Source organism: Bison bison, unplaced genomic scaffold (assembly GCF_000754665.1).
Source record: "Bison bison bison isolate TAMUID 2011002044 unplaced genomic scaffold, Bison_UMD1.0 scf7180017864462, whole genome shotgun sequence".
Classification (NCBI taxonomy): domain Eukaryota; kingdom Metazoa; phylum Chordata; class Mammalia; order Artiodactyla; family Bovidae; genus Bison; species Bison bison.
The window spans coordinates 2,292,988-2,319,741 of record NW_011495024.1 but is presented as its reverse complement, the minus strand read 5'-3'; the positions used below and the strand labels follow the sequence as shown (position 1 = coordinate 2,319,741).

The following is a 26,754-nucleotide window of genomic DNA, read 5'->3' as shown; positions in this document are numbered from 1 at the left end:
GGATGAGATGGTTGGATGGCAGCACTGACTCAATGGACATGGCTTTGGGTGAACTCCGGGAGTTGGTGATGGACAGGGAGGCCTGGCATGCTGCGGTTCATGGGGTTGCAAAGAGTCAGATACAACTGAGCAACTGAACTGAACTGAAGTGACTTTCAGTTGTGTCCGACTCTTTGTGACCCCACAGGCTCCTCTGTCCATGGGATTCTCCAGGCAAGAGTACCGGAGTGGGTTGCCATTTCCGATTCCAGGGATCTTCCCAACCCAGGGATGGAACTCAGGTCTCCTATGTCTTCTGCATTGGTAGGTAGGTTATTTTTTTCTTTTTTACCACTAGTGCCACCTGGGAAGCCCTTATAGCTGGCTAAAACGAATACCAGTTCTTATACACATAATAGGGTCTCACTGCCACCTTATTGGCTTCTGATCTTTTTTTTCTCTCCACTTTAGAAATTCAAACTGCATGGTCCCCCTCGATGTTATTCACTCAAACATTCTTGCCAGCTTGGTCCTATATTCCTGTTTACATCCGGGTAGCATTTACACACCTGCAAAACACCTCTGATGATTCATCCTCTGCCTCACTGTCCCACGCAAGGCCCTGGGGCGTGTGCAGTCTCTGCTGCAGACTCCATGTGGGAGCAGGGTGGGAGGGGAGAAGGAGGAGTTGGTGAAGGAGGAAACACTTGACGGTCCAGTCTGTCCTTTACCTGCTGAATCAGGCACTCAGATGCTTCCAGAAACAAGAAAGAGGGGCTCCTGCTCACGGGCATTTTGCATCTGGCCTTCCATATCATTCCAACTTCTGGTTCTTCCAAGGAGCTCTTGACAAGTTGCAATCGATTTTAGGCAGATATGAGTTCCAGGAACCCAGAGTGCAGAACTGGTGTCCCCAGCAAACTTTTCAAATGGAGTCTGTTGCTAACTCCTTTTCACTGCTTTCTATGAATGCCCTTTTTTTTTTTTTTTTTAGAAAAAGCACTTGTCTTTGCTACCTGAGTTACATGTGGACACATGGACAGCTCTCTCTTCAATCATTCCCTCAGCCTTCTTAGCCTGTTTGGAGCTAAAGAAGTTCTCATCTCTGGATAAACTTCATGTGTCAGAGAAAGCTGCTCCTCTTAGTCACTGTCCTATGTACAGCAATAACAGAGTTGATATTCTTTCTCTCCTTCAACAAATCAGTATCATTTCTGAAAATATCTGGTTGAAAAACCATTATTCAAACTCCGATCAGGAGGGTCAGTCTGATCAGAAAAAGGACAGGTTTTCACTTTGTTACCAGTCAAGTTCTGCTTAAAGAAGGAGACAATGACAGCTCGCCCCATTGTTGGCCTCAGAAGAGAAGATTTAGAAATGTGATAGGTAGTGGTCCCTTGACTAATAGAGGCTATTATCCTGAGATAAGATCGGTTAAGGAGTGGTGGAAAGAAGGTGGGCTTTGAAATAAGATATGTTGGTTTGAAACGCCAACCACTGTCGTTATCATCTGGGTTTCCTTAGCAAAATCAAGAACCTCTTGGCACTTCTGCAGTGGGAGCTGGCCTACTAGCTGAGCGATTCGAGTCCTAGCTCCATGCCAAGACACCTGGGTCCAAATTCGGATCCTGTGTTTCCTTTCTGAGTGACTTTGGACAAATTACTTAATATACCTTGACCTTAGTGACCTCAACTGCAAAATGAGTATAACTCTACTTATTTGTAGACTTGTTCTGAGGATGAAATGATTTATGTACAGCTCATAGAATAATGCTAGGGTCCATGGCAATCACTCAGGAAAAAAGGGAGGGAGAAGTAGCTAATATTATTTACAAAACGGAGTGAATAAAGCCTACTTTCTGGGAGAGTTGCAGAGATGATTCAAAGAGCTAATATTTAAATACGGGGCACCGACTAGGTCCTCAGCTGTGCTTCCATCCCTCCGCTTCTTAAGGCTGGTATACTTGGGACATGGACTGTCATGCATGTATGAAGGCTTTGAAAGGGGAGAAAGCAGGAAGCAGATAATGTAGGTGAGGGTGTAGGAATTCCCCGGCAGTCCAGCGGTTAGGACTGGGTGCTTTCACTGATGTGACCCAAGGTTCAATCAGGGACACAAGCCTCATAATGTGGCCCCCCCAAAAAAGAAATGAGTATAGCAAAATGGATGCAACTGGAGATTATGGTACTAAGTGAAGTAAGTCAGAGAAAGACATATGAAGGATACCACTTATATTTACAGTTTAAGATACGGCACAAATGAGCTTACCTATGAAAGAGAAACAGGCTCACAGACACGGAGAGCAGACTTGTGATTGCCAAGGGGAGCGGGGAGGGGAGGACTGGGAGTTTAGGGTTAGCAAATGCAAACTATTATATACAGAATAAACAGCAAAGTCCTACTGACACACACAGGGAACTGTAGTTGATTTCCTGTGATAAATCACAGTGGAAAATAATATGAAAAAGAATGCATGTATGTGTATAACTAAGTCACTTTGTTGTACAGCAGAGATTGCTACAACACTGTAAATCAACTATTTCAAAAAAAATCTAAAAACACAATGTGGGTGAGGGTATGTTGGAGCAAGGGCAGGTGGGGGCCCACTCTCTCCTACCAGCAGTGTCCACTCTCCAGAGCAAGGGCCAGCAAACTGCTTAAATAAGGAGTCACATAGGAAATCCTTTTGGCTTTACAGGACATATGGTCTCCATTGCTGTTACTGAAATCTGCCATATGGCTTTAAGCGCCATAGACAATACCTAAAGGAATGGGGAGGAGGTGTGTTCCAGTCAAGGTTTACTTAGGGGCACTGAAAAGTCAATTCCTGTCATGATCATGGGTCACAAAACAGTATTCTCCTGTTGATTTTTTTCTCAACCATTGGAAAATAATGAAAACCATTATTAGCTCCCACAAGACACAAAAACACGCAATGGGGCTGGATTCAACATGGGGACCACAATTCGCCAACCCCTTACAGACACTTTTGCCAGTCTAGGGGATTTCCTTTTGATAATGTCTAGTTGCTGTTTTTTTTTATTCCAATGTGATAGCAGACATAATGTCAGTCTGACAGGCTCACCACGATATATGTGGGGTTCCTTCTCCTTGAGTAGATGTGACTTGACTCATGACATTTTTCTGTCCGAACTATGGTATGGTATGGTAACTGAACTATGGTATGGACTCATCTGACAATGGACCAGGGAAGCTTTGAGCTTTTTATTCATTTTCACTTCCGAATTTTAAATACACACATAAATTACCACCATAACCATTTGAAAGCATACAGTTCAGTAGCATTAAGGACTTTCATGATGTGCAATTATCAGCGCTCTATTGCTCCAACACTTGTTCACCACCCCATCATTAATTTATTCTTCTGTCCCTTTGGAGGTCTTCTGTTACACACTGTTAGAGAACAGGGTCCCATTTTGCAAGCAACAGTCAGCACTTCACAGACATGGCAACCACCCTGCGTTCATAGCGTTTAGAGTTGAAGAGAGAAATGAAAACATTAGACTACTTTTCAGGAAAAATAATAGTTCAGTTTAATATATTTTTCATAATTTTTTCTATCTTGATTTTTCTCTTAGTCTACCATCATTTTAAGCATGTAGGTACACATACCATGACTTTGTAAGCTTTGCTTTTCAAGACTTACCCAAAACACAATTTCCTCCTAAAATAACTGTGACCTCAGCCCCTCTTCCTGGGTGAAGAGCAGCACCTGGAGACCTGTATTTGGTCTACAACAGACCTGTGTTTAGTAGCACCTGTATTTGGTCGCCAGGGCCAAATACAAATGATGTCCAATTGGTGTGAAGAAGTAAAATAAACGTGTGTGCAATTTTCCCACTCTTTCCTCTATACACATTGGCATCTTTGACAAATCGTTGAAGTAAAATAGTAAATGGCCTGGACTAGTGATGGTCTATCAACGTGAGCCATTAGTGCCACTGCCTGTGGAGTAACCTTCTATTTAATCTGAGGAAACACCTGAATGATCCCTTTCACATTCTCCACCTGTTTGGTTCAGTGTCTGATTTCTCTAAACCTCAGGCATCATCAGACCTATGCAGAAAGTAGACTGTGAAAACACCCAACCTTTATTCTGGAGTCAAAATACCACTGGAGTATATACAGAACTAAGTTGCAGCTCTGTCAGCGCAGGGCTTCAAGACAGCTAGGCCTCGAAAATCTTTTGGGGTGTTTTTTCCTTTCTTTTTATTTATTTTTAACCAGTTGGTGGTCTTCTATCTAACCTCTGAGTTCCTGGTTATTTGCATGAGGAAGAAACGTGCTTTGCAAACCACATGGCTTGGCAAGTCTAGGTGGGAAGGAAAGAGCTTGACACTTGCACTACGTAATTTCAACCCCAGCCACTGGCAGACATGGGAGAAATCCGTTTTCCCCATATCAGTTCAGTTCAGTCACTCAGTCGTGTCCGACTTTTTGTGACCCAATGAACCGCAGCACACCAGGCCTCCCTGTGCATCACCAGCTCCCAGAGTTCACCCAGACTCATATGCATCCAGTCGGTGATGCCATCCAGCCATCTCATACTCTGTTGTCCCCTTCTCCTCCTACCCCCAATCCCTCCCAGCATCAGGGTCTTTTCCAATGAGTCAGCTCTTCGAATGAGGTGGCCAAAGTATTGGAGTTTCAGCTTCAACATCAATCCTTCCAATGAACACCCAGGACTGGTATCCTTTAGGATGGACTGGTTGGATCTCCTTGCAGTCCAAGGGACTCTCAAGAGTCTTCTCCAACACCATAGTTCAAAAGCAGCAATTCTTCGGTGCTCAGCTTTCTTCACAGAAAGACTAGGTTTGATCCCCGGGTTGGGAAAATCCCCTGGAGAAGGGAATGGCAACCCACTCTGGTATTCTTGCCTGGAGAATGTGTGTGTATACCTATATGGGTAAAAGATTGACTTCTAAGTGTGACCTCTAAGTTCTGCAGGCTGCTAACCTCAACATTGCAGATCATCTTTTTTCTTCCAGGAGGAGAAGGGACAGTGGTTTGCTTAGATTCTTGACTTTGATTGGAGATTGAATGTACTTTCCCCCATGATCTATTCTCAGGCAAGAGTGTTACAACATCGTAGCGTGATTCCAATGACCACACTGTCACCCTTCCACTTCCTACCTTTCAGCATCACTCTACATGACATAAAGGAGATAGACCCTTCAAAAGAGATGAAGGGCCTGTGATCTCTGGTACCAAGAATGTATTGGTAACCTTAGGAAAGTCATGAATGTGGTCAGCTGAACCCTACCTGCCCAAGACTATTTGTACCACTGCTACTGTTCTGCTCTCCTGTTTCAGTTACAGCCAAGTTGTAGTTTGGCTGCGATAGGCTACAGAATATGATACAGGGGAAAGCCTGTGATTGGATTGTTAGACACGAGTCTTGAGGGACCTTGGCTTTGTCTTTTTTTTACTGATTATTCTGGACCATGTGACACGGTCTACCAACTCCCAGGGTGCTTTTAGCTGCTAGAATGAAAGACTTGTAGCATCAGGATGGCTTTAGTCAGCATTCTCTGGGCTGTTTCATCCAGCACAGGCATGACCACTGTGGGCTTACCAGATTCCGCTGTAACACACACAGCCAGGAGCTCACTGCCTTCCTTCCCCACCAAACCTGTCCCCAGGATCAGCTTCACAGGCGAGCGACCTGTAGAGTTGCACGGGACCCACAGTCAGAAGGGCCCTGCAGGGGTCCAGTGGTTAAGACTTGGCCTTCCAAGGCAGTGGGTGCGGGTTTGATCCCTGCTGGGGAGCCAAGATCCCACATGCCTCAAGGCCAAAAAACAAAGACATAAAACAGAAGCAATATTGTGACAAATTCAATAAAGGTTTTAAAAATAGTGCACATTGAAAAAAAAAAAAAACGGTCCCTGCTCTTGCTGTCTTGAAATTCTCAGTTTTTCACCAAGGAGACCTTGAATTCTTATTTCACACTGGTCACAAAGTATGTAGCCATTCTGCCAGGACATGTAAGCTTCTCTCAGCCACCAGCCACGGGTGGCACATTCGCACACAGTAAGTACCTGGGACCTTCTGCCTTGGATCCTGCTCTGCTCCAGGCTTGAACTGGCTTCCAGCTCTGGGCTTTCCTACTTGGTTTCAGGGCTGCTTTGACTTGACCTGCCTTGACCCCCTGGGACTTGAAATTTGAACCTGACTTCCTCTGTCTGACACTTCAGGTCAAACACTCCAGAGGTTACAGCCTCTGTTCACCTCTTAGTTTTTTTTTTTTTTTTCTCACTTGAATGAAAAGTGAAAGGGAAAGTTGCTCAGTTGTTTCTGACTCTGCGACCTCAATGGACACAGTCCATGGAATTCTCCAGGCCAGAATACTCGAGTGGGTAGACTTTACCTTCTCTAGGGGATCTTCTCAACCCAGGGATCGAACCCAGGTCTCCCACATTGCAGGCAGATTCTTTACCAGCTTAGCCACAAGGAAAGTCCAAGAATATTGGAGTGGGTAGCCTATCCCTTCTCCAGCGGATCTTCCTGATCCAGGAATCAAACTGAGGTCTCCTGCATTGCAGGCGGGTTCTTTACCAACTGAGCTATGAGGGAAGCCCAATATCTTAAGTCACTTGAATGACTTAGGATAAATTCACTACCCAACTCAGCTCTGCTCCCCTAGATATCAGTCAGCTATTTCTATTGATAGAGAAATGTCTTGGACTTTAGTTTAATATCCTTTCTATTGAGCCCCAAGTCTACTTGCCTGTAACTCCTACAAGTCAGTAGAGTGTTCATTTCTTTATGAGGAACTAGCCTTGGGACATCACCATGCCCTTGACCTTTGTGTTCTGATGTCGCATGTTACTACACATGATAGATCACTAGTGATTGAGTCAGCTGCCAGAGTTCAGCTCCGGCAGCCAGGGATTCAACCTGAAGGGATGGGTGGTGCCGGTGAGAAACTGAGGCAGCCTCTCATTTTTCTTGGACTGCCTGTTTATTTCAAGCTTATGATTCTCTTTTATACTTTTACAAAAGCGTTAGGTCAGAGGTTTGATATTTTTAGTTCCCATTGACCCAGATTTATTTTTCTCCAAAAATCATGTTGCCCCTCAAAAGGAGTTCCTTCCTCAGCGATTTTCTTATCTACTTTTTCTCATGTGTCCTTGTGAATACACTGTAACTCATGCTAATGTCTGGGCTGCATACAACATTCCTCAGTTTATTTCTTATCTTTCTAAGTCCTGTTTGCCCCTAGTATTCCAAGCTTACTATTTCTTAGAAAGGGCTTCTACCTAATAATATCTCTAAAGTCCCTAATTTCTATAAGCTATAGTAGAATATGCTAACATTACAGCAATCCTTAAATCTTTAGCTTCTAACTATTTTAATTATTCCTAAGCCCTCAATTCGGCAAACTCCTTTACCATAAACACTTTTCTCACAAATGGGCTTCAGATAGCAATCCCTCCCATGGCCTCAAGCTGCAGCCTGTGTGCTCACCCTGGAACACTTTTTTGTAAAAGTCCTTGAACAAATGTCAGTGATTAACTTTATGAATTATTCTTTGAGCCACAGCTGCAGAAGGCTTTATGCCTTCTCGTGCTCCTCTCAAAAACAATAAGCACCTTAATATTCTCTCCAGTCAACTCATCTGAGGAAAGGGAAAAACAAGTCAGAATCACAAAGCCTAACTCCTTCATTCCGGGTCCGTGCCTGCGGAACAAAGGGAGGGGGTTTAGGGCCGTGCCTCCATTTTGTCAGTAATGCCTAACGTGGCTCCCGACAGTCAGCAAGTCAATTAATGCCAAAACAAGCTAATTAAAATACGCATGTCTGTTGTATCTGACAATATTAAACACTCCTTCCCCTTGATTAAAATTTCAGAGTGTGTCTTCCAGCCACTGTTTACAGTACATCCCTACACAGTGAGCCCAAGCTTCCCAGGCGGTGCTGGTGGTAAAGAACCTGCCTGACAACAGTGAGCCCAAGCTTCCCAGGCGGTGCTGGTGGTAAAGAACCTGCCCGACAACAGTGAGCCCAAGCTTCCCAGGCGGTGCTGGTGGTAAAGAACCTGCCCGACAACAGTGAGCCCAAGCTTCCCAGGCGGTGCTGGTGGTAAAGAACCTGCCCGACAACAGTGAGCCCAAGCTTCCCAGGCGGTGCTGGTGGTAAAGAACCTGCCCGACAACAGTGAGCCCAAGCTTCCCAGGCGGTGCTGGTGGTAAAGAACCTGCCCGACAACAGTGAGCCCAAGCTTCCCAGGCGGTGCTGGTGGTAAAGAACCTGCCCGACAACAGTGAGCCCAAGCTTCCCAGGCGGTGCTGGTGGTAAAGAACCTGCCCGACAACAGTGAGCCCAAGCTTCCCAGGCGGTGCTGGTGGTAAAGAACCTGCCCGACAACAGTGAGCCCAAGCTTCCCAGGCGGTGCTGGTGGTAAAGAACCTGCCCGACAATGCAGGAGGTGTAAGGACATGTGGCTTTGATCCCTGAGTCGGGAAGATCCCCTCGAAGAGGGCATGGCAACCCACTCTACTATTCTTGCCTGGAGAATCCCATTGGACAGAGGAGCCTGGCAGGCTATAGTTTATCAGGTCACATAGAGTCAAACACAACTGAAGCGATTTAGCAGGCACTTCAGACTCCTGGGTCAACATTCCCCTTGACACTACCCACAAATATCCAATCTCCCCATTCACCTGCCTCGGGTCTCTCAGACCCCCACTCAGAGGGGCCTGCTCACAGTTCCTTATCAGACCCTCTTCTCTGACCCCATAACTCCTCCCAAGTAGCCACCAGGCCTGGCATGTCATTTCATGGTGACAAAAGTCTTCCTAAACACCTTTCACTGGGTTCTGCTTTTATACCCCTCACACTGCCAGCATCCCCATGCCCTGAATTTTCCTCAACTCAGGCACAGCAATGTTTATTTTTACTCATGTGCTGGGTGCGGATCCTGCAGTTGTGGCCCCCACTTACCCCAGCAGAACTCTCATGGTCTACCCAGACCTGTCCATGACTCCTCTGTAGCACGGCCCTTCAACTGAGCAAGGTGTGTGTGCATGTGTGTGTACACATATACATGTGTGCACTTAGCACACTGAAGCGACTTAGCACACACGTACATGCCTTGGTAAGTAAGGAAGTGTTAGTGGCTCAGTCGTGTCCAACTCTTTGCGACCCTATGGACTGTAGCCTGCCAGGCTCCTCTGTCCGTGGGATTCTCCAGGCAAGAACACTGAAGTGGGTTGCCATGCCCTTCTCCAATATGGCAGCTCTGAATCAAAGGCTATAGGAGAGGGACCCTGGAATCTGGATAGTTCAAAAGTTTCCCAGGCTGAGCCAAGGTTGGGAGCCACTGGCCTCACAGGAGGCCACCCTCTCCCAGACATAACCCTCATATATGGACCTTAAATGGGACTCTAGTCCTTTAGGTTAGGAAGGAAGATATGATGTTCTTGACTTTATCGCTGGAATAACCAAGGCCTTGGAGACTATATGACTTGTCCAAGAGATGGAAGGGAGCGAGGACTCTGTGTTTGCCTCCTAGGGGGCATCTCTCTCCACTGTCCACGGTACTGTTCACACCTGTGTGTGTGTGGGGGGGAGGGGCAAGCTCTATGAGCCCTCTGCATGTACTTGCTGCACAGCATTCTAGATTACAACCCTGGAACTGACTTGAGCACACAGTCTCATCCAGACTCCACCTGCTGGAAATTGCCTTTAAAACCCCTGCCTCCCATCCCCCACACTCCTACTCTGTGCTCCTCTGGTCTTGGCACAGAGCTGTCAGAGAGCTGCCGAGTGTTTTTGCTCACATCTGTCCCCCACTATACTCCAGGCTCCCTGAGGCGGTCATGCACACTCTAATTAGATATTGACAGACCTGTGTTTGATTCTCAGTTTGGCTGGTATATTAGTTGGCTGCAGCTGCCATACAAAGGACCACAGTCTGGCTGACTTAAGAGAGTAGAAACATATTGTCTCACTGTTCTGAGGGTTGGAAGTCCAAGATCAAGGAGTTTGCAGGCTGGGCTCCTTCTAGGTTGTACGGGAGAATCTGTCTCAGTCCTCTCCCTCAGCTTTTGGTGGGTGGCAATCCAGCGTTCTTTCTCACCCTGATCTCTGCCTTCATCTTCTTAAGAGGTTCTCACCTTGTGGGTGTCTGTGTCTAAACTTCCCACTTTATAAGATCCTAATGACCTCATTTTAACTTGATTGCTTCTATAAAGATCTTATCTCCAAATAAGGTCACCTTCTAAGCTACGGGGGGTTAGGACACCAACATACCCTTTCATGGGGACAGAATTTAACCCATCACTGGTTTCATGACTTTAAGCAAGTAGCTGAGACCCATAGAATCTTGGTTTCTTCATCTGTGAAATCAGGATTTAAAAAATATCTATTTCACAGGCTTTTTATTAATGACTATTATCAGATTAGATAAGGGATTTCGTTTTGTTTTCAAAGCAAGGTATAGAACAGTGAGTTTAGTTGCTATAATCTGGGTTAAAAGAGGTGGGGCAACCTCCATCCATTCTGGGTGTGTGTGTGTGTGGTGTGCAGGGGGGTTGGTGGGTGGGTGTGACACATGCATGCCATAGATCGACTATCTGAACCATCAGACCACCAGAGCCTAAGGCAAGCTCCAACAGAAACCACATATCAAGTAAACATGACGACTTCCAATTTTTCACTCAAATATAAGACCATATCAACATTAAAAGTCAAGACTAGGCACTTTTCGTGCTGTTAAATCAGCTTTATCATTGTTTACAGTTGGCGGCAGGTTCCCCAAACTTCCTGATCAGATCTTCCGAGAGCACAGATCTTCTGAGAGAGTCGGTTCTGGTTGGTCTGGGCAGGACTGAAGGATCTGTGTTTCCCCAACCTCTCAGCTTGCCTCATGGGACCAACCCAGGAATCCCAGCAAAGTAGATGAGGGCTCCTCTCACCACGGCGGGTCTGACTTCTCATGTCCTGACGCTGACTGGCCAGGTGTGAGTCCATGAAGCTGGGGGTTCAGTTCCCTCAACTCCAACCTTGTGCCTGATTTTGAGTTGAGATCCCACAATCCTCTCCAGCTCTAAAATGCCACCCTTGTCTTATCTGTTCAGACTTGTCTGGATTATCGTATGCTCCTTGAATACCCCTGGCACCTTTTTCTGTGCATCTTCCCACCAGCTGGCCCGGTCAGTGTTCTGTGCTCAGTGGGTATCCAGCCAAGCCGACCTGCTGATGGGCCAGAATTTAATGAGAAGAGCAGCTGGAGAGCCAGCACAGGGGAGAGAACTTTCAGTGAAGCCTCTCCCTACTCAAAGATCTTATTCTGCCCTTCAGGGAAAGCTGGGGACCAGCTGGGCGGGTTTGTTTCAAGCTCACCTTTCCACACTTAGTGAATCACTGTTGCAAAAGATGGTTGGTTATCTAAATGTCCTCAGCAGGCTCACTATTTTATGATGAGCCAATTGTTTTGATGTTGTTTTGTTTCATCAGATGAAAGAAAGTGTTACCCTCCTCTGCTGGTGGGAATGCAAACTGGTGCAGCTGCTTTGGAAAAACATTTGATAGTTTCTTAAAATTCTAGGTGTACACTCCAGAGAAATGAAAACATCTACAGAGACACTTGTGCGTGAATGCTTACAGCAGTGTTATTCATAATAGGCAAGAGGTGGAAACCACCCAAATGCCCATCTGTAGATGACTAGATAAACAAATTGTGACATATCCATACAATGGAATACTATTCAGTCATAGAAGGGAATGAAGTGCTGTTACATGCGATGGCTTGGATGAACCTTGAAATCAGAATGTTAAGTGCAAGATACCAGACCAGAGGGTCCCGTATTCAATATGGGTCCCCAAATTGTTGGCACCAGGGACCAGTCTCATAGAAGGTACTTTTTTCCTGGATGGTTTCAGGATAATTCAAGCATATTACATTTATTGTGTGTAAGCCTTATTTCTATTATTATTACATCAGCTCGAGTGCAGATCAAGCATTAGATCTCAGAGTTCGGGGGCCCCTGCAATATTGCATGCTTCCTTTTATATGAAATGTCCAGAATAAGTGAATCTATAAAGATAGAAAGCATGTTAGTTGCTGCTGCCAGGGCCTTGGAGAAATGGAAACAAGAATGACTCCTTCCTCCCTGTGGGGTCCTCGGGGTGATGAAAAGGTTTGAAAACAGAGAGAGATGATGGTTGCACAGTTCTGAATGCATGAAATGCCACTGGGCCCTACCCTTTGAAATGGTTCATTGTGTGTTATGTGAGTTTCACATTCCTGTAAACACAGAGGAAAGGGTAAAAGAAAGTGTGGTGGAGGGAAGAGAGGAAGAATGGGAATGAGAAGGAGGGAGGTGGTATGATTACGCCTGACATGAATTTTCTCAGTTCAAAGGAAAATGTGACCCTTCGTCACTGAAACAGAACAGGGTACTAGTCTGATCACAGCGACCACAGATCTCCTCTAAGGGCTGGAAGTGTCATCATTTCCTCCAGCTAGGAGCAGCGTTTGGTACTGTGAGTCACAAGATGCTGTGGTCAGTGTGAAGTCTTTTCCAGCACAGAGGATTCTGCTGACTCTGAGCCACACAAGTTTCTTCCAGCTCTGGGGTCTGGTCCCCCACCTTGGGGCACAGTGGGAACTTGGGGGACCCAGGACAGTGTGAGCCCTTCTGGGCTGCAGAGTCACCAGGCCACAGGTAGAGACCCCTTTGTGTCAGCCCTTAACTGGGTAAGACCTGCTTTTCCTAGTGCTTGGCAAGGCAAAGATTTGGATTAAAAAACAATGGGGATTCAAACTGAACAACAGGGAAGACATGCTGGTGGTCAGTCTGGAGGTTGCTTTGGAAGGGTCTCGGTGTAAGCCCTTTGCTGCCAGTCTTTGTAGCCCTCATGTCATATCCCTTTCAGATGAGTTTGGATGAAAGTCTCAGGTGAACTTGACCATATAACAAGGCCAGTTCAGGATGAAGATGGAGTTCTGCAGAATTTATTAACTCAGCAGTCACACCCACGTGGGATATCTGAATGACAGACCTTGGCTGCTAGCCTTGATTTCTGCCAGCAGGTCTACCCTACTGGGGACTGGTATCTACTGGTGGGCATGCGCAAACAGCAAGGCTGTACTGCATAGCACAGGAAACTATATTCAATACTTTGTGATGAACTATAATGGAAAAGAATACAAAAATGAATGTATATATATACACATATGTGTATAACTGAGTCACTTTGCTGTGCAGCAGAAATTAACAGAACATTGTAAATCAACTATATGTCAATAAAATTGAAAAAAGAAAAGAGGCCATCATGACTCTCAGTCTAGGCTATGCCACAGTCAGGGTGAGGGTCTCGCAGTGTGTTCCAGGATTCCCTAAGGACACACGCTGTCTTAGGAGGCTGAGCCTGGGAGGATCCAGGACTCCCCTAGGACAGCCAGTCAGTTCCTTCCAGCAGTTCAGGTAGTGATTCGTAGTTCAAGATCTGCGCTTAGAATGTAACAGAGAAGAACTTTTGTATTCTATTACAAGGTAATCTCTAAAGGGATGTTGCCTATAAGCTTAAATTATATACAATTGCCCATCTCTGGCCGGAGAAGGCAATGGCAACCCACTCCAGTGTTCTTGCCTGGAAAATCCCATGGATGGAGGAGCCTGGTAGGCTGCAGTCCATGGGGTCGCACAGAGTTGGACACGACTGAAGCGACTTAGCAGCAGCAGCCCATCTATGGGAACCCTGCTTCCCAGGTAATGAGCATTAAGATAAAATACCTTTGTTTATCTCACAAGAAACAACTTGACCAAGCCCACCTTCCTCCTACAGGGAGGAAGAAATTAACACATTCCCTCCAGAGACAGACAAGAACCAGGAAATGTTTGACTTTACTCCCTCTCCTTTTAGTATAAAAGGAGCCTGAATTCTAACCCAGGCAAGATGGTTCTTTGGGATGAGTCTACCATCTTCTCCATCTGCATTTATTTCTGAATAAAGGTCCTTGCCCCAACAACTCATCTCTCAATTTATCAGCCTGTCATGAGGCGAGCAGTATGAGCTTGGACTCAGTAACAGAAGGATGACTTTCTCAGCTTCACAGCCCCCTCGTGAGCCCCTGCTGGAGTCTCCTACTCAGTGGGAAGGATGAAGTGGTCCCTGAAGGGATGATCACCCTTTAGAAGTCCTCACTGCCCTGAGGCTGTTCTGATGTAAAATGCACAGTCCCCTCAGATTCCTGTTGTGATGGCTATTTTCTTATTTGAGTTTTTGGACAAATGACTTCATTGTTCTCCAACCTGTGACTTTCAGTAAAGCACCCAGTCTTTTATTCGGATCATTAAAATCAAAATGAAAAATTTAGTTTACATTTAAAAATTTAAATGAAATTTCATTGAATATGGAAAAGTATTCATATTTACTTTTGTAAAAGTTCAGCACAGTTGTGACACTGTAGTCCTGACTTGCTTCCCCCACTGTACTCCCCTCATACGTAACCCTGCCTGAATACCACCCTGGTGCTCCAGTAATAGAATCTGTGCCAGGTCATGTCTCCAGGGCTGGAGCTTATGGCCACCCCATCACATGGTGTGGCAACTCATGCTTCTTAATCAGAGCATCAGATGACTTAGTGCAGTCGTGGTCTTATTTTTACAAAGCTTCTCTGCAGCCACGCCTGCTCTTAGATCGCGGGCCTTTCCTTGGCACCACTTCAACAACTCAACTAATTTCCTGTGCCAAGGGCCCTTTCTCCAAGATTTCTTCTCACATGAGTCACCCCATTAGAGCCCAGATTGACTTCAGGGCATTCACTGGAGGGGAGGGGCCATTCCATTGGTTTGGCTGCTGTGAACAAAGAGCTGTGGAATTGGAGACAGAGTGAAGACTAGGTTTGACTTCTGCTTTTGCCCCTTGGTAGCTGTGTGACTTTGAAAAAATTACTTAACTTCTCTGGGCTCCCCATTTCTACATTTGTGAAACAGGACTTACAAACAGGAGGCAAAGAGAGAAAAGAGCTCAGTCCCCAGAGGGGGACAGAGATGCATTTAAACCCTACCTCTGGAGCTTGCCCAGATTGTGACCCTGGCAATCCCCTGACCTACCAAAGCCCCAGATGTCAGATATTATGAATGGAAGAGACCCCACCTGCCGCTGGGAGTCCTTTGAAAAATTAAAAGAGAAAATGTATGTGTCGTGCCTGGAATGTGTTTGGGCACCAAAGAAATGTTTTGGGTTTTTTTTGTTTTTACTATAAAACAAAGGTCAAACATGCCAAATATCTACCTTCATAGACTTTGAAAGGATTAAATTCACAATATATATGAAAATATGCTGTAAACTGTAAAGAATCTAAAATGCCATTATCATTATTGTAATCTGTTTTTTCTCTCAGGCCTATCAAACCATAAAAAAGTTTGGTAAAAGCAGTACAATAAATACCTGAATATTCTTTCCCTAGACTCACCAGTTGTTTGTTAGTATTTGCACCCTTCTTCTCTATATCTGTATCTATTTCAATCTCTATTTATCGACTTAGCACCACTGTTGAACCATTTAAAAGTAAGTTGCAGGCATTATACTTGACATTCAATTACTTTAGCATATATCTCCTAAGAATAGCATCATTCTTTCAGCGGTAAAGAATCCGCCTGCAATGCTGGAGACACAGGAGACACAAGTTGGATCCCTGGATTGGAAAGATCCCCTGGAGGAGGGCATGGCAATACACTCTGGTATTCTTGCTTGGGAAATCCCATGGACAGAGGAACCTGGTGGGCTACAATCTATAGGGTAGCAAAAAGCCAGACACAACTGAGCAACTGAACATATACACACACTTTATATAACTAACTACTATTTTTACCAAGAACTTTACCATACATATAATAATAGTATCTTATATACAGTCTACACTTTCTCCCATTAGACACGCAGTTCCAATACAGGATCCCACATTTCATTTGGCGACTGTCTCTTTACTCATCTTTCTTTTATTTTGATGTGGACCATTTTTAAAGTCTTTATTGAGTTTGTTACAATATTACTTCTGTTTTATGTTTTGTTTTTTTGGCCACGAGGCATGTGGTATGTGGGATCTTAGTTACCTGACCAGAGATCGAACCTGCAGTCTCTGCACTGGAAGGCAAAGTCTTAACCACTGGACCCCCAGCCTTCTTTACTCTAGAGCTATGCCATTCAATACAGAAGTCCCCGGTTGTATGTGACTGTTTTTTAAAAAAAAACCTTTTTTGGAGTATAGTTGATTTATAATGTTGTGTTAGCTTCAGGTGTACAGCACAATGATTCAGTTACACATATACAACATCCACTCTTAATTTTTGTTAGATTCTTTTCCTAAATAGGCTATTACAAAGTATTGAGTGGAGTTCTCTGTGCTATACAGCAGGTTCTTATTAGTTACCTGTTTTATATACAGTGGTGTATATATGTCAGAAAAATGTGGAATACTCCACAAATTTGCATGTCATCCTTCTACAGGGGCCATGCTAATCTTCTCTGTATCATTCCAGTTTTAGTCTATGTACTGCCAAAGCAAGCACTGTATATGGCTCTTAAGCCCTTGAAATATGGCTGGCCCAAATTGAGTGTATTCAAGACTTAGCGCACACAAAAAAATGTACATTATTTCATCAGTAATTCTGCATATTGATTGCATATTGAAATAATAATACATTGAATGTATTGGGCAAAAAATACATTATTAAAATTAGTTTTACCTGTGGCTATTTAAAATTTTTTAATTGCATATATAGCTCATATTACATTTCTGTTGGACAGCACAGTTCTAGAATATTTCTTTCTTGTCTTTTTTTTTCCTCTTGTGATGCTGACATTTTTGTTGTTGTTGGCACACTGTGTGACTTGCAGGATCTTATTTCCCCAACCAGGGATCAAACCTGGGCCCCAGCAGTGGAAACTTGGAGTCCGGACCACTGGACCACCAGGGAATTCCCAGACATGAACATTTTTGAAGAGTCCAAGCCAGTGGTCTTGTTGAAGGCCCCACAGTCTGAATTTGTTTCCTTTTGAGTATATCTGGCTTAATCTTTCTGACAAGGATATGACCTGGGTGGTAGTTTACAAGGCATCGTGTCAGGAGGCTCACAGTGTCTCGTTGTTGGGATTGCAAAGTCTGATTGCTTGGTTACGGTGGCATCTGCAGTCTGATATAAAGTCCCCCTATCCTTGTAATCAATAAAGAACCTTAGGTGATCCTCTGAGAACATGTGCACAACCTTCTCCACCATCCTTTATCCAATGGTGTCAGCATCTAGTGATGATATTTGTCTCTATCAAAAATCACTCCAAACAAACTGTCTTAACTTTTTAACTCCATGCTCAAATAATTTCCTGTTTGTGTCATTTATCCTAAGACAGTGTGGACAATTCACTGACTTATAAATCTCATCCATTACTGGTTGCATAGCTTTCCCTTGCGTAGAATCCAGCTTGTATTTGTGCTCGTGTCTAGTCTCTCAGTCATGTCTGACTCTTTGTGACCCCATGGACTGTAGCCTGCCAGGCTCCTCTGTCCATGGGAATCACAGGCAAGAATACCGGAATGGGTTGCCATTTCCTCCTCCAGGGGGTCTTCCTGACCCAGGAATTGAATCTGAGTCTCCTGTGTCTCCTGCATTGGCAGGTGGATTCTTTACCACTGAACCACCTGGGAAGCTCTAGAATTGGGAATACAACATTTTATATCATCTTTATTGACAGTTATTTAGTCCTGTTTCTTTCTATTAAAAATATTGATTCCATGAACATCCTTTTAAATGGCACATACACACATTTCCTTCTTTGAGACATATTCCTGGAAGTGGTATTGCTGAGTATGTTTACTGAAATTTTTGACACATGGAGTCAGATGGCCCTCCAAAAATATCGCACTGTTCACACCGTCAGTGAATCATCCAGGATGCTTTCAGCTGCAAAGGAGCAACAATCCCAACACAAACTGGCTTTAAGAATAAAGACATTTATCTTCTCACACAAACCAGAACTCCAGTGGAAAGGTACAATATACACTGTTTTTATTCAACTTCATTTTTTCGAAAGACACTGGTTAGAAATCAGCAAACAAAGTGCATGTTGACAGTTTGGAACATAATAGCTTGAAATACTTGGATTCCATTCTGGAGCTGGAGACAGGAGGCTACCTGAGCAAATTCTGACTTAGGAACGGAGGAGTAGAGATCCGTCATCTCATCTACAAGGGCTAGCAAAGCACACTGTTCTCAGGCTCTCCCCTGCCTGGACATCACTCAGCTTCCTAGTCCTTGCCAATCTACCAAGTGAATAATGTCTTTTAAAATTTCATCTGTGAAACAGATGGCATGGGTAAGCAGTATTGTATAGTATAGTATTATGAGAGACCCACCTGGATTCATAGTCTGAAAGCACCACTTATCAGCTGTGTGACCTGGAGCGAGTTATTTAATGACCATATCTACCTTATAGTCTTGCTATGAGAATGAAAAGATATAATTTGTGTAAAATGCTTAGCACAATAAGTGCATTTCAAAAAGCAACTGCTTTATCACGTGCAGATTTCTGTTGCTCTGTATGTGCGTGCTAAGTTGCTTGAGTCATGTATGACTCTTTGTGACCCTATGGGCCGTAGCCCGCCAGGCTCCTCTGTCCATGAGATTCTCCAGGCAAGAATACTGGAGTGGGCTGCCGTTTCCTTCTCTGGGGTATCTTTCCGACCCAGGGATCGAACCTGTGTCTCATGTCTCCTGCATTGGCAGGTGGGTTCTTTACCACTAGTGCCACCTGGGAAGCCCCTTCTGTTGCTGTACCAGGTTGCAATAGAATCAGGACTTGAACCCACCACAAGAGGGAGAAGAAGTCAGCTGGCACTTAATCTGTGCTGGCCTGACTGTATCCTGGTTTTCTGACCCCACGGCTCATGATGCAGATGGAAGGGAAGGATTGCTTGTGGGGCACTGTGGACAAAGCCCTGGATGCTCTGAGAAAAAATATGATGATGACTCTCTCTTCTAGGACTTCACTAAGGAGAAGACGACAGACAAACATTAAAATACAAATGCCTTCAGCACAGACATATTTTACACGCAGTATACCCCATGCAAATTTGTGAAGTATTCCACACTTTTCTGACATATATACACCACTGTATATAAAACAGGTAACTAATAAGAACCTGCTGTATAGCACAGAAATCAGTATGGCCCCCATTCATAGGTTCACAGCCACCACTTCACCAAGTCTGGTATCTTCCTTCAGTTTTTTTTTTTTTTTTAATTGAAGTAGAGTTGATTTATAGTGTATTAATTTCTGCTATACAGCACAGTGACTCAGTTATACATATATATTCTTTTTCATATTCTTTTCCATTATGGTTTATCAAAGGATATTGATAGTTCCCTGTGCTGTACAGCAGAACTCTGTTGTTTATCCATCCTATATATAAGAAAGCTTACAGCTGCTAACCCCAACCTCCCAATCCACCCCTCACACCCCCTCCCTGGGCAACCACCCGTCTGTTCTCTGCATCTGCGATTCTCTTTCTGTTTCACAGATACGTTCATTCGTGTCACATTTCAGATTCCACATATAAGTGATGTCACATAGTGTTTGTCTTTCTCCTGCTGACGTCACTTTAGTATGCTAATCTCTAGTTGTAGCCATGTTGCTGCAAATGACATTATTTCATTCATTTTATGGCTGAGTAGTATATATGTACCACATTGTATGTATCTTCCACACCTTCTTTATCCATTCCTTTCTCAATGGACGTTTAGGTTGATTCCATGTCTTGGCTTTGTGAACAGTGCTGCTGTGAACATAGAGATGCGTGTATCTTTTTGAATTACAGTTTTGTCTGGATATATACCCAGGAATAAGATTGTTGGATCATATGTTTTCTCTATTTTTAGTTTTTTGAGGAGCCTCTGTACAGTTTTCCATAGTGTCTGCACCAACTTACATTCCCACCAAGTGTCGGAAGTTTCCCTTTTCCCTGTGTACTCTCCAGCATTTGTTATTGTAGACTTTTTAATAGTGGCCATTCTGACCGGTGAGAGGTGCTACTTCTTTACAGATTTGATTTGCATTTCTCTAATAATTAGTGGCATCTGGTCCCATCACTTCATGGGAAATAGATGGGGAAACAGTGGAAACAGTGTCAGACTTTCTTTTTTTGGGCTCCAAAATCACTGCAGATGGTGACTGCAGCCATGAAATTAAAAGACGCTTACTCCTTGGAAGGAAAGTTATGACCAACCTAGATAGCATATTCAAAAGCAGAGACATTACTTTGCCAACAAAGGTCTGTCTAGTCAAGGCTATGGTTTTTCCAGTGGTCATGTATGGATGTGAGAGTTGGACTGTGAAGAAGGCTGAGCGCCGAAGAATTGATGGTTTTGAACTGTGGTGTTGGAGAAGACTCTTGAGAGTCCCTTGGACTGCAAGGAGATCCAACCAGTCCATTCTGAAGGAGATAAGCCCTGGGATTTCTTTGGAAGGAATGATGCTAAAGCTGAAACTCCAGTACTTTGGCCACCTCAGGCGAAGAGTTGACTCATTGGAAAAGACTGTGATGCTGGGAGGGATTGGGGGCAGGAGGAGAAGGGGACGACAGAGGATGAGATGGCTGGATGGCATCACTGACTCGATGGACGTGAGTCTGAGTGAACTCCGGGAGATGGTGATGGACAGGGAGGCCTGGTGTGCTGTGATTCATGGGGTCTCAAAGAGTCAGACACGACTGAGCGACTGAATTGAACTGGACTGAACTGAATAATTAGTGAGGGACAGGGAAGCCTGGCGTGCTGCAGTCCATGGAGTTGCAAAGAGGCAGACACAACTGAGCAACTGAACTGAACTGAATAATAGGTGATGTTGAGCATCTTTTCATGTGCCTCCTGGTCATCTGTATTTCTTCTTTGGAGAAATGTCTACTTAGGCCTTCTGCTCATTTTTCAATTGGATTTTTTTTTGTCAGCAACTTATATGAGCTCTTCTATATTTTGGAAAGTGACCCTTGTTGGTCACATAATTTGCAAATATTTTCTCCCATTCTGTAGGTTGTCCTTTCATTTTTTTATGGTTTCCTTAGATGGGCAAAAGCTTATAAGATTGATTAGGTCCCATTTGTTTATTTTTGTTTTTATTTCTATTACCTTGGAAGATCCTTCGGGGTCTTGTCTTTGGTCTGAGATCCTTGAGCTTTGGTCCATAGCCTTCCATCTTGGACAGATGCCAGCCCCTTGCCTGACACATGTGAGTGCCCAGTAGATGGTAAATGATTGGCTAAGTACTTATAATTTGCAACCATGTTGCAGAAGACACCAGAGTAAGCAGAGTGCAGTTTTTCCTTTGGTTTCAGTTTTCCCTCTGGGATCCATAGTGGTTTATGTACAAAATCTCCTGGTCAGTGTCTCTTTAGTGGGGGAGGGGAGACTAAGTATTTAGGGAAAACAGGAAGTGGCAAAAGGACTAAGAGAAAGAAAAAAAAGTGTTAAGTGTTCTTGTGGAAGAAATGATGCAATAGAAGGAAAGTCTGTGAGAGGATGATGAGCAAACTGTAAAGGGGCTTGTGAAACCTTCCATGTTTCGGTGCAGATCTAAGCCAGGGCTGCTTCGTTTTCTCAAGGTCCGAGCCTTGACACAGCTGTGAGGTGAATGTGTGCAGGTAGATTTCAATTGAGATTAAGGAGGAAAAGGTGACTTGCCCCTAACTGAAAAATAAACAGATGCCAAGAGCAGGTAAATTATAGTGGAAAAGGGTTAGTCACTCAGTCCTGTCCAACTCTTTGTGACTCCACGGACTATAGCCCACCAGGCTTCTCTGTCCTTGGGATTCTCCAGGCAAGGATACTGGAGTGGGTTGCCATTCCCTCCTCTAAGGGATCTTCCCAATCCAGGGATCGAACCCAGGTCTCCCACTTGCAGGCGGATTATTTATGGTCTGAGCCACCAGGAATCAGAAGAAACATAAATTCCCCCAGAAGAAGTAAAATATTATTAATAGGTTGACATTAATCAGCTAGTGTCATAACTGACACCATCAGTAAGGTAACAAGTAAACAAGACTATTTGGGGTGTGAATGGGACGGTGATAATGATAACATTTACAGTGCTGTTTATCCCTGTTACCTCTTTTCCCTGGTGTGAGTTTATTCCAACAGAATAACAGAAATCTATAAACAAAAAAACAGTTTCTGAAATGATTTTTCTGTGCTGAGTACTTTACATGAGTTCTCTCCCTCTCTTTCTTTTACTTTTTTTTTGTTTTGGCTACGATGAATGTGGGATCTTAGTTGCCCAACCAGGGATCCAACTCATGCTCCCAGCAGTGGAAGCATGGAATCTTAACCCCTGCGCCACCAGAGAAATCCCTGAATTTTCTTTTTTAATCCTCAGAACAATCTATAATGTAGATATCTTTAATCCCCATTTAGATAATTTTTATCCTCTTTTTGGCCAGAGGCTCCCCAACAGAGAGGTTAAGTAACTTATTCAAAGTCACACAGTAGATAAATGGTGGTTCCAAATGATGAACAGAAGCAGGTCTCTCACTGAGTCTGTGCTGTACAATATTGCTTGCATATGAAATCTCACTGTTACACAGATGGAACAAAAATGCCGTGGCTTTCTGAAATGTAAGCACATTCTATAGCATTAACTTAAAGTCCAGAGAGGTCCCCTAGATTGGTGACACCAGTTATTGTAGGCTAAGGGTGATGCAGAAATTTTCAATGATTTTCAAAAGTACATGAGGTTTGGGGAACCACTTCTTCAATCTTTATCATGGGAAATAATCAAATCTAAGTCGTCTCCACTCTGTGACTAATTCCCTTTTCCTGAGCTGTGGAGGTATGCTACAGTAGCTCTGTGATGACTAAGCCTTTAAGACAGATTTTTTTCCCTAAAGATATATGCTTCCTAGGACCAAGGTCTATTAAGGAAGTCTTTGAGTCTGGACCTGGAGGGAAGATTATATCTCTGTCTTTTAAAATTAGGCTAAAAAGGCCAATGTCCATTAACATAGGGTGCCAAGTCCCGTCCTATGAAGCCTGACCTCGCCACCCCATTCTCTTCTCTTTCCTGGTGAACCTGCTTCGGGCTTTTCCTGCAGCACCTGCCATAGCCTCATCTCCCTGAGAAGTGGCATTTTGGGATTGGCCAGGCCTAGGGCCCCCCCTCGGTGCCCATCCAGGTATGGTGTCTCCACTTTGGGTTATTCTGCAGTTACTCAGCGCTGCAGAAGACAGACGCTGCTAAATCAAGGCAGCAAATCAGAAAAAAAAAAAAAATCAGAACCCATCATGTTGTGCACTAGCATCTTTATTTTTAAGCTAATCCCATCTGGATTCTTTTCTGACTCTGACATCCTAAATTGCGATCCTAATAAATATTTATCTTGACAGCAGCACATAAATCAGTTGATGACTTCCCTTGTTACTTATAAACTTCAGGGGTCAGAGGTAAAGAACTAAGTACAACTGAGGTCTTAAAATTGAATTTGTGCCAGATATCCAAACAGAAGTACAGGCAGATCTTATTTTATTGCCTTCTGCTTTATTGTGCTTTGCAGATACTGTGTTTTTTACAAATTGAAGGTTTGGGGCGATCTTGCATCAGGCAAGTCTATCGGTGCCATTATGCTCACTTCATGTTTCTGTGTCACATATTGATAATTCTGGCAATATTTCAAAGCTTTTTCATGATTATTCTCATTGTTATGGTGATCTGTAATCAGTGATCTTTGGTACTGCTACGACTCACTGAAGGTTCAGGTGATGGCCAGCATTTTTTAGCAATAAAGTATTTTTAAATTAAAACATGCACCTTTTTTCAGATATGATGCTATCACACAATAGACTATAGTATAGTGTAAGTATAACTTGTGTATGCGCTGGGAAACCAAAAAATTCATGTGCGTGTGAATTGCTTTATTGCAATGGTCTGGAACTAAACCCACAGTATCTCCAGGGTACACCTCTTATTGAAATTGTTTGAGTTCCAATGATTGGGATATTTATCCACAGCTAACATTTTGTCCTTTTTCTCAGTTTCTGATAATAAAATCTGATGAGCACATTCCCATACTTAAAACTTGTCAGTGGTTCCTGTTTATCCCCAGGAAAAAATCTAACCCTTTTATCATGGCAAAGAAAGTTCTTCTGGACTTCCCTGGTGGTCTAGTGATTAAGACTCCATGCTCCCAGTGAAAGAGGGGTGTGGGTTCAATTCCTGGTTGAGGAATTAAGATCCCATATTCTTTAGGCATGGCCCCCAAAATAAGTTCTTCCTAATCCAGCCCCTGCTCACCTCCTTAGTCTCTTCTTTCAACACCCCTGACTTCTGGCCCCAGCTAAGCCTCATCCCTCTGGCACAAAGCCACCAAGGGTCTCTGTCATTAGGTGGGCCCATGAGACCCCATCTTGAAACATTCCCTCCTGCCCTTACCTCTCCACCCTCACCTGGCTGAATGAGTCCAGCACATCCGTCTCCACTAAGATGTCCTTTCCTCCTAGAGGTTTTCTCATTCCCCACCTGCCTCCACCTGGATGGGAGCCACTCCTGTATAGTCCCATGGAAGCCCTCAGCATTTTCCATGCTGTGTTATGACTGCCTGTGGATTTCCCCAGCTCCCTCTCTACCTGTAAATTTCTGAGAGCAGAGCTCTTCACTGCTACATTCCCAACACCCAGCCATCCTGTCTGGTATGTAGTAGATGCTTGATAAATATCTGTGATTGAATGTTATTCATACCCATATGATTTTTTATATTTGTTGCTATACAGACTACAGTTATGTATTCTGTTTATACATAGACTCTCTGCCACTTGAAAAAAAAAACTATTTGATTGTTCTGGGTCTTAGTTGTAGCACGCAAGGTCTTTAGTGGTGGCATGTGGGATCTTGTTCCCTGGCCAGGGATTGAACCTGGGACCCCTGCATTGGGAGTGCAGAATCTTAACCTCTGGACCACAGGGAAGTCCTCCAACTCTGCCAGTTAGAACAACCAAGTGACTCCTCTTTTCCCCCACCCCAAGCTGATGCCTATTCCAGCATCACAAGGTTAGTCCTGTCTCCGCTCACACACACACCCTGCACCAAGTCTCAACCCTGCTTTGTACAAACTTGAGTGTTACCCTGAGGAACTGGCTTTCATTCAACAAGAAGGATGAGTCATTGGAAGTGTGTTTAAGACCAGGAGAGCATGAAATTACAACTCTGGGCCAAGATGAACATTCATGGATTGGCAGCACAAAAATCTGAGACTAAGGGAGATTTGTTAGGGAGCAGTGACTACTGGGGACAGGAATGGAGAAGAGACAGTTTTGAACTTAGAGGAAGGATCTGGCCATTCATCAGATGTCATTGTTTACTCGCTAAGTCATTTCCAACTCTTTTGCAATCCCGTGGACTATTGCCCACCAGGCTCCTCTGTCCATAGGATTTTCCAGGCAAGAAGGCTGGAGTGGATTGCCATTTCCTTCTCCAGGGGATCTTCCTGGCTCAGGGATCGAACCTGTATCTCCTGCAATGACAGGTGAATTCTTTACCACTGAGCCAGCAGGGAAGTCCTGTTCATCATATATAGGGACCAAAAAGAGAAAGACTCAAAGTTGAGTTCAAACTCATGGGATTAGAAGATTGGAAGTCAGGTGACACCATTCACAGAAATAGGAATTATTGGAGCGGTTGCGTGAACTGTTTCATTTTTCAGGGAGGAGAGTTGTCCCATGGATCTGCTAACAAAGTATGCAAGTTAAAAAGTTCAATTACTGGGCTTCCCTAGTGGCTCAGCAATAAAGAATCTGCCTGCCAATGCAGGAGATACAGGTTGATCCCAGATCTGAGAAGATCCCACATGGACTAAAGTGAAGAAGAGAATATAAGGCAACTAAGCCCATGAGCCACAACTATTGAGCCTGTGCTCTAGAGGCCAGGAACCGCAACTACTGAGCCCACGCTCTGCAACAAAAGAAGCCACTGCAATGAAAAGTCCGAGAACTGCAACAAAGAAGAATCCCTGCTTTCCGCGACTAGAGAAAAACCCACACAGCAACAAAGAGCCAGCACACACCAAAATACATAGATTTAAAAAAAAAAAATATATATATATATATGTAAAGCTCAATCATTCAAACTTAGAGCACTGACACAGGATCCACTTTGACCAAAATGTATCAACATCGTTGTGACCACTATGGCCTTACTTGCTCAGTTTTGTTTGGCTTAAATACCTATTGCCTTATATTCTCTTCTTCACTTTAGTACGTGTGGGTACTGAACACATTTCAAATTTTATTTCCTACCGGATGAAAGTATCTACCTGAAAGATATTAAATATTTATTTTTTCTTTCCTGGGAAAAAGCTCAATTATTCAAATAAGGATTACAGATAGCATGGGTTGCGATTGCTAGGTGCCAATCACTTTATAGCATTTACTTCTTTTGTGCTTACTACAACATCCTGAGATCTATTGTGTGATTCTCCCATTGTACAAATAAGGAGATTGAGGCTCAAGTCACTTGTCCACATTCTCACAGCTTTTCTGGGTATCAGAAATGAGATCCAGCCTGGGCTCTGTGACCCCAGCACCTCAGTATAGTGGAAACTGGGGCTCAAGAGAGGTTCTGAGCTCTCTGTCAACTCCAGAACTGTCAGCTTTAGGATGCTAATCAAGCACTGTGATTGGATGAGGTTATCAAGGGAGGTAACATGCAGAGGAAAGAATTGAAAATCAAGGATAGGAATGGAAGACTAAGATGAGCAGCCAAGG

General features: G+C 44.0%; 1 non-coding gene across 1 annotated transcript; it reads right to left on the bottom strand.

The window, feature by feature from the left end:
* Positions 1-24,886: 24,886 nt before the first annotated feature.
* Positions 24,887-24,958, bottom strand: TRNAG-CCC. The gene has a single exon. It is a non-coding gene; the product is annotated as a tRNA-Gly (tRNA).
* Between the last annotated feature and the right edge of the window lie 1,796 nt (positions 24,959-26,754).